Source organism: Eutrigla gurnardus (assembly GCF_963514095.1).
Source record: "Eutrigla gurnardus genome assembly, chromosome: 1".
NCBI lineage: Eukaryota > Metazoa > Chordata > Actinopteri > Perciformes > Triglidae > Eutrigla > Eutrigla gurnardus.
In genome coordinates, this window is record NC_139915.1 from 30,579,597 (window position 1) to 30,591,369 (window position 11,773).

Genomic DNA, 11,773 nt, shown 5'->3' on the forward strand with positions numbered 1-11,773 from the left:
AACCTTGACAGGGAGTGGAAGTTTAAAAACACACATGAGAACTCACACAGGAGAGAAACCTTTTAGCTGCTCAGTTTGTAAGAAATCTTTCACGCACAGCGCAAGCTTAAAGATACACATGAGAACTCATACAGGAGAGAAACCTTTCAGCTTCGGCTTTCCATAAAAATGTCTGTCCGGATGGGGATGAAGCCAGGAAACTTGCGCAATAACATGTTTAAATGCAGTACCTTTTGACACAACATTAACAACTATAAACTGCTTTATAATGGCTGGTCGTAGTTCTGCTAGAGGGTCAAGGATGGGTTCATAGATCATAGATCTCGTCTCGCGAGTTCTTCCGTGTAACAATGACCTCGCATGTGATTGGACGAGCACGTACGAGGTCACAGGGACCTCGTCCAATCACGTGCGAGGTCATGGGCATGACTCATATGGGCAAGACGGGCATGTTTTTATACCTGTACTCAGAACTTTCCCTCCATTTTCTGTGTTTTAACTGCGTTGGTTTCGTGATCTATAATGGCTGGACGGCATCTCGCATTCACCTCCCCTTCAACCCCTCTGCATGGACGCGATCAACCACTTTCAGCCAGTCCGCAGACCGGCGAGAAGAAACTGCTGAATGCTATCAGTGGCCTGTCTCGTCAGCTCGCTGTGCTTGCTGCCGATGTGAATGAGCAGTTCGCCGCACTAAACTCCAGGTTGGCTGCTTTGGAGACGAAACAGTGTGTGGAAGAGACTAACGTTAACTCGAAGAAGAGAAGACGGGTGAACAATCCCAAGATTGCGGTAAGAATATGTTCGGTGACTGCTAGCTAAGCTAAAATTAGCAAAGCAAGCCCAAGCTAAAAGTAGCTTAAAAGCTAATAGTCCAAGCTAAAAGTAGCATAGTAGCCTTGTAAAAGAACAAGAGAGAGGAACCAGTGTAACGTTAAGTTGCTTTGTTAAGTGTATGTTGTTGGTCTTTTACAGGAAGCAGTACGCCGTCTTCACAACTCGGAGACGAATTGTAGGCGCTACGAACCGGAGCAAGGGTAAGATTTAAAGAATATGCTTTCATTCTGCTGTATAAGGAAATAGATGCGTTAACAGTAGATACCGATCTTAACTGTTCATTTTGTTTTCCCAGACGAACCTCGCCTCATAACGAAGCTGTGACCTCTTACTTGCTCGGAGCTTTGTCCGCAAGTCCGGATTTCTATGACGCTGATAGTGACGCCATTGTGTGTAAGTAACTTTTACTGTTTTCTTCTTCCTTGTTTTAATTTTACTGTGACTTAAGTTTTCTTATTCATACCACTCATTTAATTGTTTTCCAGCTGCCTGTAAGACATACTATGAAACGGTACGCAGGAGCTTCAGACACACACAGCCTGATCTCGCATCGCAGGCGGAAGCTGTGAAGAGGTCAGCTCGGAGTCGTTCCAGGAGAAAGAGGGTAAGACTTATTAGATTTATTAGATCCGTTTTTGGTCAATGTGACCAAACCTACCTAAACCTATTTTTCAGGTGCATTAATAGATGTGTTGTGTCCATGCGCAGTGCATCGCGCAGTACTGATTGTCTTTATTGATTGTTTTACAGCTGCTGGAAGCGAGACGGAGTGTGCTTGCTGACGATGAGGTGGACCGTTGGAAGTGCGCCACCACAGACATGATGTCTGATGAGGAGGACGGCGTCGTTGGCGGGGTGTCTGGATGGATTGTGCGACCTCCATCCTCTCGTAGCCAGGAGCTCACCGAGCTCTGTGCGACTCTACAGTCGCGATTAGAGAAGAATCCCAAGTACAGGGCCACGCACCGCAGGCGGCTGTAAAATTGACCAAATTCGGACAGAATGTCGCCAGTTCATTTGTTTGTTGTGTGGGCAAATTTGTACAGTTGTGTGTTGTGTTGTCAATAAAGCTCTTTCTTTGAATACTTCCTCCTGGCAATTTTTCCTTTCCTCAATAAATTCATTCATATTTATATTTATATTTATATGTTTATATATATATGTATAAATATACATATATATGTATATATATATATAGTTTTCAATACTGCCACAACTGTCAAAAATCCTAGAGAAGCTATTCAACAATAGGCTCGACAACTTCAACAAACATAAACTGTTATATGACAGCCAATACGGCTTTAGAAGGAACCATTCGACTGCTCAAGCTTTAGCTGAGTCTGTGGAAATCATTACCGACGCTATTGACCAAAAACAATATTCCTTAGGAATTTTCATAGACCTGAAAAAAGCATTTGACACTGTTAATCATGATATTTTAATAGCTAAACTGGAGAGATATGGCCTTAGCACTGCAGTGGATCAAGAGCTATATCTACACAAGAGATCCCAATATATTAAAATAGGTGATAACACATCGACTAGCTTGGACATAGTCTGTGGGGTCCCACAAGGGTCAGTTCTGGGTCCAAAGCTGTTTATATTATACATAAATGACATATGTAAAGTGTCAGATACTCTGAAATTAATATTCGCGGATGACACAAATATTTTCTGCTCGGGGAGTGACTTGAACCAACTTGTGGAAACAGTAAATCAGGAAATGGCCAAACTTCAAGTGTGGTTTAACATAAACAAATTATCATTGAATCTTGGAAAAACGAAATACATGCTATATGGTAAAAGAGGCTGCAACAACAGTCCCAACATTCAAGTAAACGGAGTTAATATTGAGAGGGTCCGTGAGAATAAGGTTCTGGGAGTGATTATCGATGACATGTTAAGTTGGAAGCCACACATAGCACATTTAAAAAGGAAGTTGGCCAGGAGTGTGTCCATACTTTGGAAAGTACAGAAAATATTAAATCAAAAAGCACTTTATCTGTTATACTGCGCACTAGTCTCACCGCACCTGCAATACTGTGCAGAGATGTGGGGACACACATATAAAGGCTCCACACAGCCCTTGTTAATTCTCCAAAAGAGAGCCTTGAGAATTTTACACTACGCCAACTACAGGGCACACACAAATCACTTATTTATCGAATCGAAAATACTCAAACTATATGATTTAATAAACTATCGCACAGCACAAATGATGTACAAAGCATCAAACAGAAGTCTCCCCCAGAACCTGCAAAAATTCTTCATACACAGAGAGAGACACAATCTCAGAGGGGACTTGATTTTCAGGCAAAGGAAGGTACGAACTACGCTAAAATCCTTTTCCTTATCGGTCACAGGTGTTAGGCAATGGAATGTGTTAGAAGACGAAGTCAAAGAAACACCAACACTGAGTGGCTTTAAGAAAAAGTATGTATATTCAACACTTGACCGGTACAGATTACTGCATGTGAGTTGATAAGGGTCTGGAGCACAAATCAGCAGGCAGGGTGCTGTGACTGGATGGGAGCATAACAAATGAACATTCTGTACCCAAACAATAAGCTGGACCTGAGAAACTTGTATGATATGATGTCAGTTGTACGTGATAGGGAGTATCAACAATGTGGACATAAATTAGGTATGAATGCCAAGCACAACTGCTACTCCCACAATTCACGATGGAGTTGCTCAACACGGCGTGCGGGTTCTGGCGAACCTGCGTGCCCGGACGGGACCTTCATGTCCGGCTACATCATGGATGGTTGGGGGAAGTGGAGAGTCATCTGCCTTGCCACTCTGGATGTGGAAGACGTCGAGGACGTGTACGTGTTCGCGTTCATGACAACTGGAATGATCGCCTTGGGATGTGGAATCTTCATGCTATATCGGAAAATGTGAAAGGTCGCCACTGAGCTGACCAGTGTGAGGGTGGACAACGCCAACATTCGGTCTGCTGTGGTTGGGATGCGCTCTGACATCTCTGCAGTTTGCGAGTCCGCGGCTCTGGTGCTAGTTGAACTGGCCACTAACCGGGAAGAAATAGTGACCAATCGGTCAGCCATGGTCGGGATGCGCTCTGACCTCTCCGCAGCTCGCGAGTTCCCGTTACGGAAGCGAGGTGAAGTGGCCATTAACCGGGAGGAAATGGCGTTAAGTTAAGGGCAGCGAAAGCTGCAGAGGACAGTGATGATTAATAAATTAAAAGAGAAAAAAGGGGCTCCCACACCATCCCATCAAATAGTAGCTACACTGGACTTTCTTTTCTTTTTTTTTTTTTTTTGTTCTGCTCTCTGTCGATTTGACCCCCTCCAGACTTTGTTACATGATGAGACTGCTGTTCACTCGTGATGAACAAATATGGACACGTGTGCAAACACTCACGTAATCTGTACGCACTGGACTTCAGCTCTCTGTATCACCTACTGCTGTAACATAGTATGTCAAATGTCACAAGTGTAAGAAAATGTTAAAATGCAATTGACAAGAAAAGACTATTTTTATTCTTTGTTCTTTTTTACTTTCTATCTTTAATTTTATTTTTATTCTTTATTTTCTTTAATCTTATTATTATTATTATTATTTTTTTTTTCTTCTTTCTTTTCCCCCCTGGGTAATGGGGGCGGGACTAGATAAGCCTCGGCTTCTCCCGCTTTCCCTTTCGGCCATGTGTATTCATGTTTACTGTGTGAGCAAGATGTGTGATGATGACTTAATGTACATGCCCGAAATAAACAAATAAATAAATAGTGATAGATCTGCTAACCAATCACTAGTGATTATTCTTGTTTAAAAGACCCAGTGTGACCAATAGTAACACATCTGCCAACGGGGGTGGGGTTTACATTTATAATGACTCATCAGGTTGACCAATAGTGACAGATCTGCCAACGTGGGTTGGCTTTACATTTATAATGACCAGATCTGCCAACCAATCACGAGCGATTATACTTGTTTAAAACTAGTGGTTTCATCCAATCCTGAGTGAGGATATTCAAGCCATCTCTGGCCAGGCGCGGTTTCGCTGCTATTCATATGCTAATTAGAGCCTTCGCTGTGGTCCGTTTTCGACAATTTTCGGCACAGACGAACGCGGCGTTCGCAGCCTGTAAATTGTCGTTAACTCCCGAAAATTAGGGAGATTTCCGGGCGTTTACAGGGACGAAAATCCGACTTTTCATGCAGTGCAATGTACCTAATTGCAGATAAGTCAAACTTCTCAACTCAACGATTATTTTGTTTAACACCACATGAAATTAAATCCATCTCTCTCTCGACTCGAACTGTTTCTACAATCTGCAGCCCACCAGTCAGTCACCATTGCAACACTGTTGTTGATGACGCAGACCAATCCAGTGATTTCCTTGCTGCATTAGCCCCGCTGTACGTCATACTGTGATATTTTGGTATTTTCGGCTAAGTCAAGCCATGTGTGAATTAGGGATGCAAACAATTAATCGATTATCGATTAATTGTCGATACGAAATTACTCGATTAAAATAAATTAATTGTAATTAATTGCGTTTTGAACCCGTAATTCCCCGCCAGTCCATGTGAGGGTGCGCTTGACGCCAGACGTACTTGAAGCAGGGCTCTGACGACAACAACAAGACGAGCAGTGTTTCCCACACATTGACGAGACTATGGCACACTGCCATAGTCTAATTCAGGCCGCCATAGTCTCAATGTTCGCCCAAAATTATTTTGATTCCGTTTCCGCAGCGCTTATTATAAGGGGAAATCCTTGCGGCTGGTTTGGCTCATCAACGTTCTGTTTTCCCCCGTCGCCATGGCAAGGCGTCCCCTGCGCCGACCCCCCCTCAGCTGGCGAGTTTGAAGGCGCATATAGCCCCGTTCACATACGTCGCTACTCGCTTTCTCGCTGAATTCTACTCGCTGGCAAAAAAAAATTCACTGCCGCCGACGGTGACTTCAAGCGGCAACTCTCTGTTGACGTCAACTGTCAATCATCTCTATTCTACATTCTGATTGGTACCCGCTTGGTACTCACTTCACCCGTATCGCAGAAAGTTAAAGTTATTTTATCTCCGTCCCCGCCCACATCGCATCGCCTGTCCTGGCCACATTCCGCTAGAACACATTCACATCCATTAAAAGTTGTCGCTTAGAGATGGGCAAGTGGCGACGTATATGTGAACAGGGTCAAAACCAAAACACCAAGGAAGGCTGAGGAATAGTCACCCACTTATATTATTAATAATAATAATAATAATAGTTATATTAAACTAATAGTATAGGCTCAGCACTGCTTTAGTCATTTTTGTTTTCATCTTTTCTTGAATGCTTAAACTCCTCAACCCCATTTAGTATATCAACATTTGGATCAGAACCAGCAGTTTGTAAGAAATTGGTCAGTAATTTATACGTCATATTTTGGTTCTCAAAATTCCCCAAATTGATGCATTAAAATGAAATTATTCAAAATATGATTTGCATTTTTCTTTATATCATAAGGGAGATAGCATTTTATGTTACGCAGGGCTGTAAACTAGCGGTCCCCACTCGCCAAATGCGACTAAAATATTCCCCTGGCGACTTAATTTTGGAGGGATACATGCCACTGGGGCGGGTAAATGTTTGTCCCGATGGTCGTGCTCTTGCAATAAATTATGCATGATATAACAAAACATTGTAGTAGCTGTAAACTGATAAATTATGACGGTAGCAAACGTCAAGCTAATCCGGTGATTTGTTATGTGTCACACTGAAGTAGCTCCCCCGACGTCACTGCTGTAGAAAATAGTTCCCCCGAAGCAACGTAGCGTGCGCGTCACCGCTCTTTAAAAGTTTGTCGCAGTGAGTGACGCCTTGTTCACACCAGACGCGGAGTGCCGCGAATAGGCGCGGCCGTCCCGCGCCGCGAAGCGATCGTTTCGGCGTCTGCTCTATTTTTTGCATATGCCGCGAGCGAACACGTCAATTCTGGCAGTAAATCACACAAAGAAACACGAGACAATCTGGTCAATTTTCAAAATAAAAGCAATTTTCAAAACAAAATACCGTGATTGACAAATGCGATCATATTTGTCTATCTCAACTTGCACTGGGAAACAGGAAGAGAAAATACATTTAATGAATGTGAAGAGTAGATAAACAAATATGCGTATTTCAACAGTATATCTGCACTACCTCTCTCTCTCTCTCTCTCTCTCTCTCTCTCTCTCTCGGAAACGGATAAATACAAGAAGTGTACAAATTTCTTGGTTACAGAAACATGGCGTATTAATTTTATGGGGTTATTTACTCCATAATGAAAAAATAGCTCTGAATGAACAACAGCTGAGCAGAAGGCTTGTCGACCGTCGCGGAGAAATACGCGTCTGGTGTGAACAGCCCTGGTATACAATAGATGGAACCTATTCAGAGGGAAATTCAGCTTGTCAGAAGAATTGCCGCTTATCAATTAATCGATCATTGATCGATAACATGAAACAACTATCGATTAATGAATTACTCGATAATTTGCATGCCTAGTGTGAATCATTCGTATAAATGCACGTTCACGGCTTTCTTCAGTAGACCACGGTGTCGATCACAGATTTACTGATGCAGACGTGCGGCCGCGTACCTTTCACCAAGTCAGCTGCAGCGTCTGATGGACATGTATGAGGAAATAAAGCGTATTACATGCAAAAAAGGAATTACAGCTGAAAGGAGCGTTGCCGACCATCAGTGGCGTGCACAGACATTTTGGGGGGCAGGTGCTCAGTGAAAAATAAGGGCACTTTATGCGGCATGTAGAACTGACGGCTGCCTTATTATGGCAGTGTGAGATTTAAAAAATAAATAAACATTACAGGCACATGTTGAACGTTATATGCTATTGTTTTATTTCCCACAGAGCTGCTCCCCTGGGCTGCCTGCTGTAGCTCCCTTTCTTTTTTCCTTCTTATCCTCTCCTTTCTAGGCATTATGCTGCAATTGGTAAATAAAAAGAGACCAACAATATGAATAAGACTGTTTGGTTATATTTCAACAAGGCACAGGGCTACTTTTTCTGCAGGCAATTGGGTATTGCCTGTTTGTCATTTAGCAAATACATTACTGCAAGTGTTAATTATGTAGGCCTAGCCTAATGTAAACCTACACAATAGCCTACTAAATATTCATCTTAAGTAAGTATACAGATAGATTCACATGCTGTAGGATACCAATGACAAACTCTACTGGTGGTCATCATCATGTCATATCTATTACTGATTTTGGGTAGCGTCTAGCTTGTGAGCAGCCGATAATTTATGCCCAGCTGTGTGGCGTTGAGACCGGCTACTTCACAACAGAGACAAATAAATGCAAGTTGCAGCTTGGCAACTGAGGCGCGTTCACACTGTTTTTATTTTGAAAATTGACCGGATTGTCTCGTGTTTCTTTGTGTGAAAAAAACGAACTTTCAAAAGGGCACTTGCTTGGTCCAGAGGGCAAGGGCAGGTGCTTTAGCACCACCTAGTGTCTACCTGTGCACGCCACTGCCGACAATTATGGCAGACCGACTGAATGCGAAGCCTAAAAGTCTACATTTACTAACCACGGATCTTAACCTAAACCATCATTATTGTACCATTCAAGCAGTGACTTGGTTTTTGTGTATTTGTGTGTGTAACTGTCGCTGTAACGCTTGCCCCTGGGTGATGTTGGGACTTTGAAATTGTGTTGACTCTGGAAATTTTTAGCGTATTCTAGTCCTGCTCAATGTGTTAAGTGACCTGAGATGACTTCTGTTGTGATTTGACACTATACATAAAATTGAATTGAATTGAATTGTAAACTACTTTATTGAGTGGCCTGTACTAGATGGTCTGGGTGAATGAAACTTCCTCGTGTGTGCTTTAGAACACATTTTACTGGAATATCCGGGACTCTTATTTTGAAATGGCATGAACAGGAAGTGTCCTGTCTGTAATGTGCTGCTATGAACTATGTGAGTGCAATAAAGGAGTGGCCACACATGTATGACTATATGTTGCCCTTCTGACTGACTTCATTGAAAACACCTTTGAAAATAATAATGGTCACAATGTTAAAATAATAACAGGTAGGCTGATATGTAGCCTACCTGTGGTACTTTAATGCAGTTTCAGGAAAATAAGGCAAAATACATGGATAAGAACATGGAATAACTGTCAAAAAGACATCGGTTTCCGATCGGAGTGACTGCTGACTGAACAGAGGCTGGACTAGGAAGCAGGATTCGGGCTTAGCGAGGGAACTTCAGGCTTAACTCTGGGTTTTCCAGCGTCTTTTGTCTGTCATTTGTCTGAATGCAAAATAGAATTCCACCACTAGATGGGAGTAATTCCCACACACTGTCTCTTTAAGTAATACAATGTTGACAGCAGCTTTCTTCCTCCATGTTAGTATTGATAATAATAATAATGGATTGGATTTATATGGCGCTTTTCAAGACACTCAAAGTGCTCTGACAGGGTGATGGGTTCCATTTATTCACACACAGTCATACCGGTGGTGGTAAACTATGATAGCCACAGCTGCCCTGGGGCAGACTGACGGAAGCGTGGCTGCCATTCTGCGCCTACGGCCCCTCTAACCACCACCTCAAACAAACAGCAGTCATACACATTCACACGAGGCAAGCTGGGTGAAGTGTCTTGCCCAAGGACACAACGACCATGACACAGTGACAAGGGCGGGGAACAAACCGGCGACCCTCCGAACATTGGCCAACCCGCTCTATCAACTGAGCCACAGTCGTCCCCATGCATTCAGAGAAGATGGATCCCTTGAATCTCCAAACTGTGTTCTGAAAAAGGTCCTCGTAAACAAAAACAGGCCACGTTTGTGAAGAATATAGAAGCAGGAACTGAGAGTTAAATTCACACATACGTTTCTGGTCTAGTCCTCATGGGGCCCTCTGCTATGACCTCACTGTAAGTGACTTTAAAGTTATGGATTGTTATTTACATACACTTTGAAGGCATACAAATAAAATAATAACTAATTGATATCACCATGAAACTTCCCCAGATGATTACTGACAGTAGGTCAATTACTTCTATTTTTTTTTTAAGATTATTTTTCGGCTAGAGCGCCGTTCAAGCCTTTTATTATTTTATACAGACAGTGTGGAAACAGCAAGAGAGAGAGAGATAGAGAGAGAACACATTGTGGGAAACTGATCCCGGGCCGGGAGTCGAACCCCGGATCGCCGCGTCGAGGACGTTGAGCCTCTGTACATGGGGCGGCTGCCCTAACCACTGCGCCACCGACCGCCCCAGTTAGTCAATTATTTCTAACCTTAAACGTTTTCTTAAATGCTCAAATATGCAATCGAGGCATTATCGAATGGCAAATGTTAGTGAGTTTAGCAGAAATCTCAATGTAAAAAAAAAAAAAGATGTGTTATGGAAGCTAAATAGAACATTTAAGAATTGATCAGTGTATGAAAGCTTTTTCCTGGAGTGTCTCATATACTTACATAGTAAAGCTGTTTAAAACCAGACAACAAGCATTTAAAACACACATTTTCACACTAATTGAATCAATAAGTGGTGTTAGTAGAAATAAACCTTCACTCACAACCTTGTGTTCCTTGATTTGATGCTTTTGTTTTTGGTCCAAACAAACGATCTTCATCTGATGTTGACACGCTGCAAAGACTGAGAGCTTTTTTTAAAAATACAATACTATTACTTTTTTCAACATACTATACTATTACTTTTTTTCATAACTTTTTCGACATACCAAACTGACTTTTTCAACATACTCTGCTATGACTTTTTTCAACATACTATACTATGACTTTTTTCATCACTTTTTCGACATACTATACTATGCAGTGTTTCTCCTAGAATTTTTTTCAGGCCCGGTGGTACCCACCGAAAAAACCCTTGACAGACGAGATGCGTGGGATGGAGTATTGGTGCAGTTGGATTAAGTCAGGTGGCACAGCAAGCAGTCTGCAATTCTGCAATTATTATTTTTGCATTCAACATTTTTATTCAACATGCTATACTATGACTTTATTGACATACTATACTATGACTTCTTACATAACTTTGAGAAATTGCAAATTTTTGCCTCGCCTAAATTTTTTTTATTTTTGAGTGAAGCGAGTTAGCCACAAGCCTGACCAACAACTGGTAGAAAGTAGACAAAAAAACACCCAAAAATGACTGTTTAGCAGTGGTTTATGTAGGGCAATGTCCAGACGGAGTTGCAAATGGCCATTTGGAGACTCCATTTGGCACATGTCAAAGATCATAGTAAACAATCATTAGCTATATTATTATTATTATTATTATTATTATTATTATTATTATTATTATTATTATTATTATATTACTGACCCTCTGATTGAGGTGCATTGACTGCTATTTGAGTCAAATCCCCATTGTAAGATTTCCCCTCTGCTGCAAATAAACACACACTATCTGCTCCCCACCCCCACTTTCAGATAACCATAGTGATGTAAATTAGCACTCGGGTGCTAATTTAGTCAGGTCTTTACTCGTAAATCTTTACGGCTTGGCTGGCTTGAAAATCGATGGTTTATAGTAATATATAAATCATATTATTGAATTCAGCATGAATGGTTGTTTGTCTCTACATGTAGGCCCTGCGATAGACTGGCGTCCTGTCCAGGGTGTACCTTGCCTTCGCCCAATGACAGCTGGGATCGGCTCCAGCTCCACCGTGACCCTGAATACAGGATAAGCGGTACACAATGGATGGATGGATGGATATTATTGAATTCTATGACTCAACATCATGAAAGTAAGTACCAAGCTGTGATAGTTGAATAACATCACCTTTGTATTCATCACATATCCTGTACATATGATACATATCCCACATATTCACATGACACTTTTATTTTGAAAAATCGAGCCTATACTCCTTATTCATGAACGCATTGAATAATAATATAATAACATTTTGAAAATGTATTTAGATA

At 41.7% G+C, this 11,773-nt stretch overlaps 2 long non-coding RNA genes across 3 annotated transcripts in view; both read left to right on the forward strand.

Moving 5' to 3' along the window:
* LOC311032109 overlaps positions 1 to 11,499 on the forward strand; it is a 267,939-nt gene extending 256,440 nt beyond the window's left edge. Inside the window, exon 3 of the long non-coding RNA XR_014599156.1 lies at positions 11,432 to 11,499. This is a non-coding gene — a long non-coding RNA (uncharacterized lncRNA). The remainder of the gene's footprint in view (positions 1 to 11,431) is intronic.
* LOC311014047 lies at positions 605 to 1,720 on the forward strand. Of its 2 annotated transcripts, XR_014597218.1 has the most exons (4): positions 605 to 792; positions 976 to 1,230; positions 1,323 to 1,441; positions 1,588 to 1,720. It is a non-coding gene; the product is annotated as an uncharacterized lncRNA (long non-coding RNA). The 2 variants fall into 2 exon arrangements; XR_014597217.1 differs by having other exon boundaries at positions 976 to 1,441.
* Positions 11,500 to 11,773: the final 274 nt, after the last annotated feature.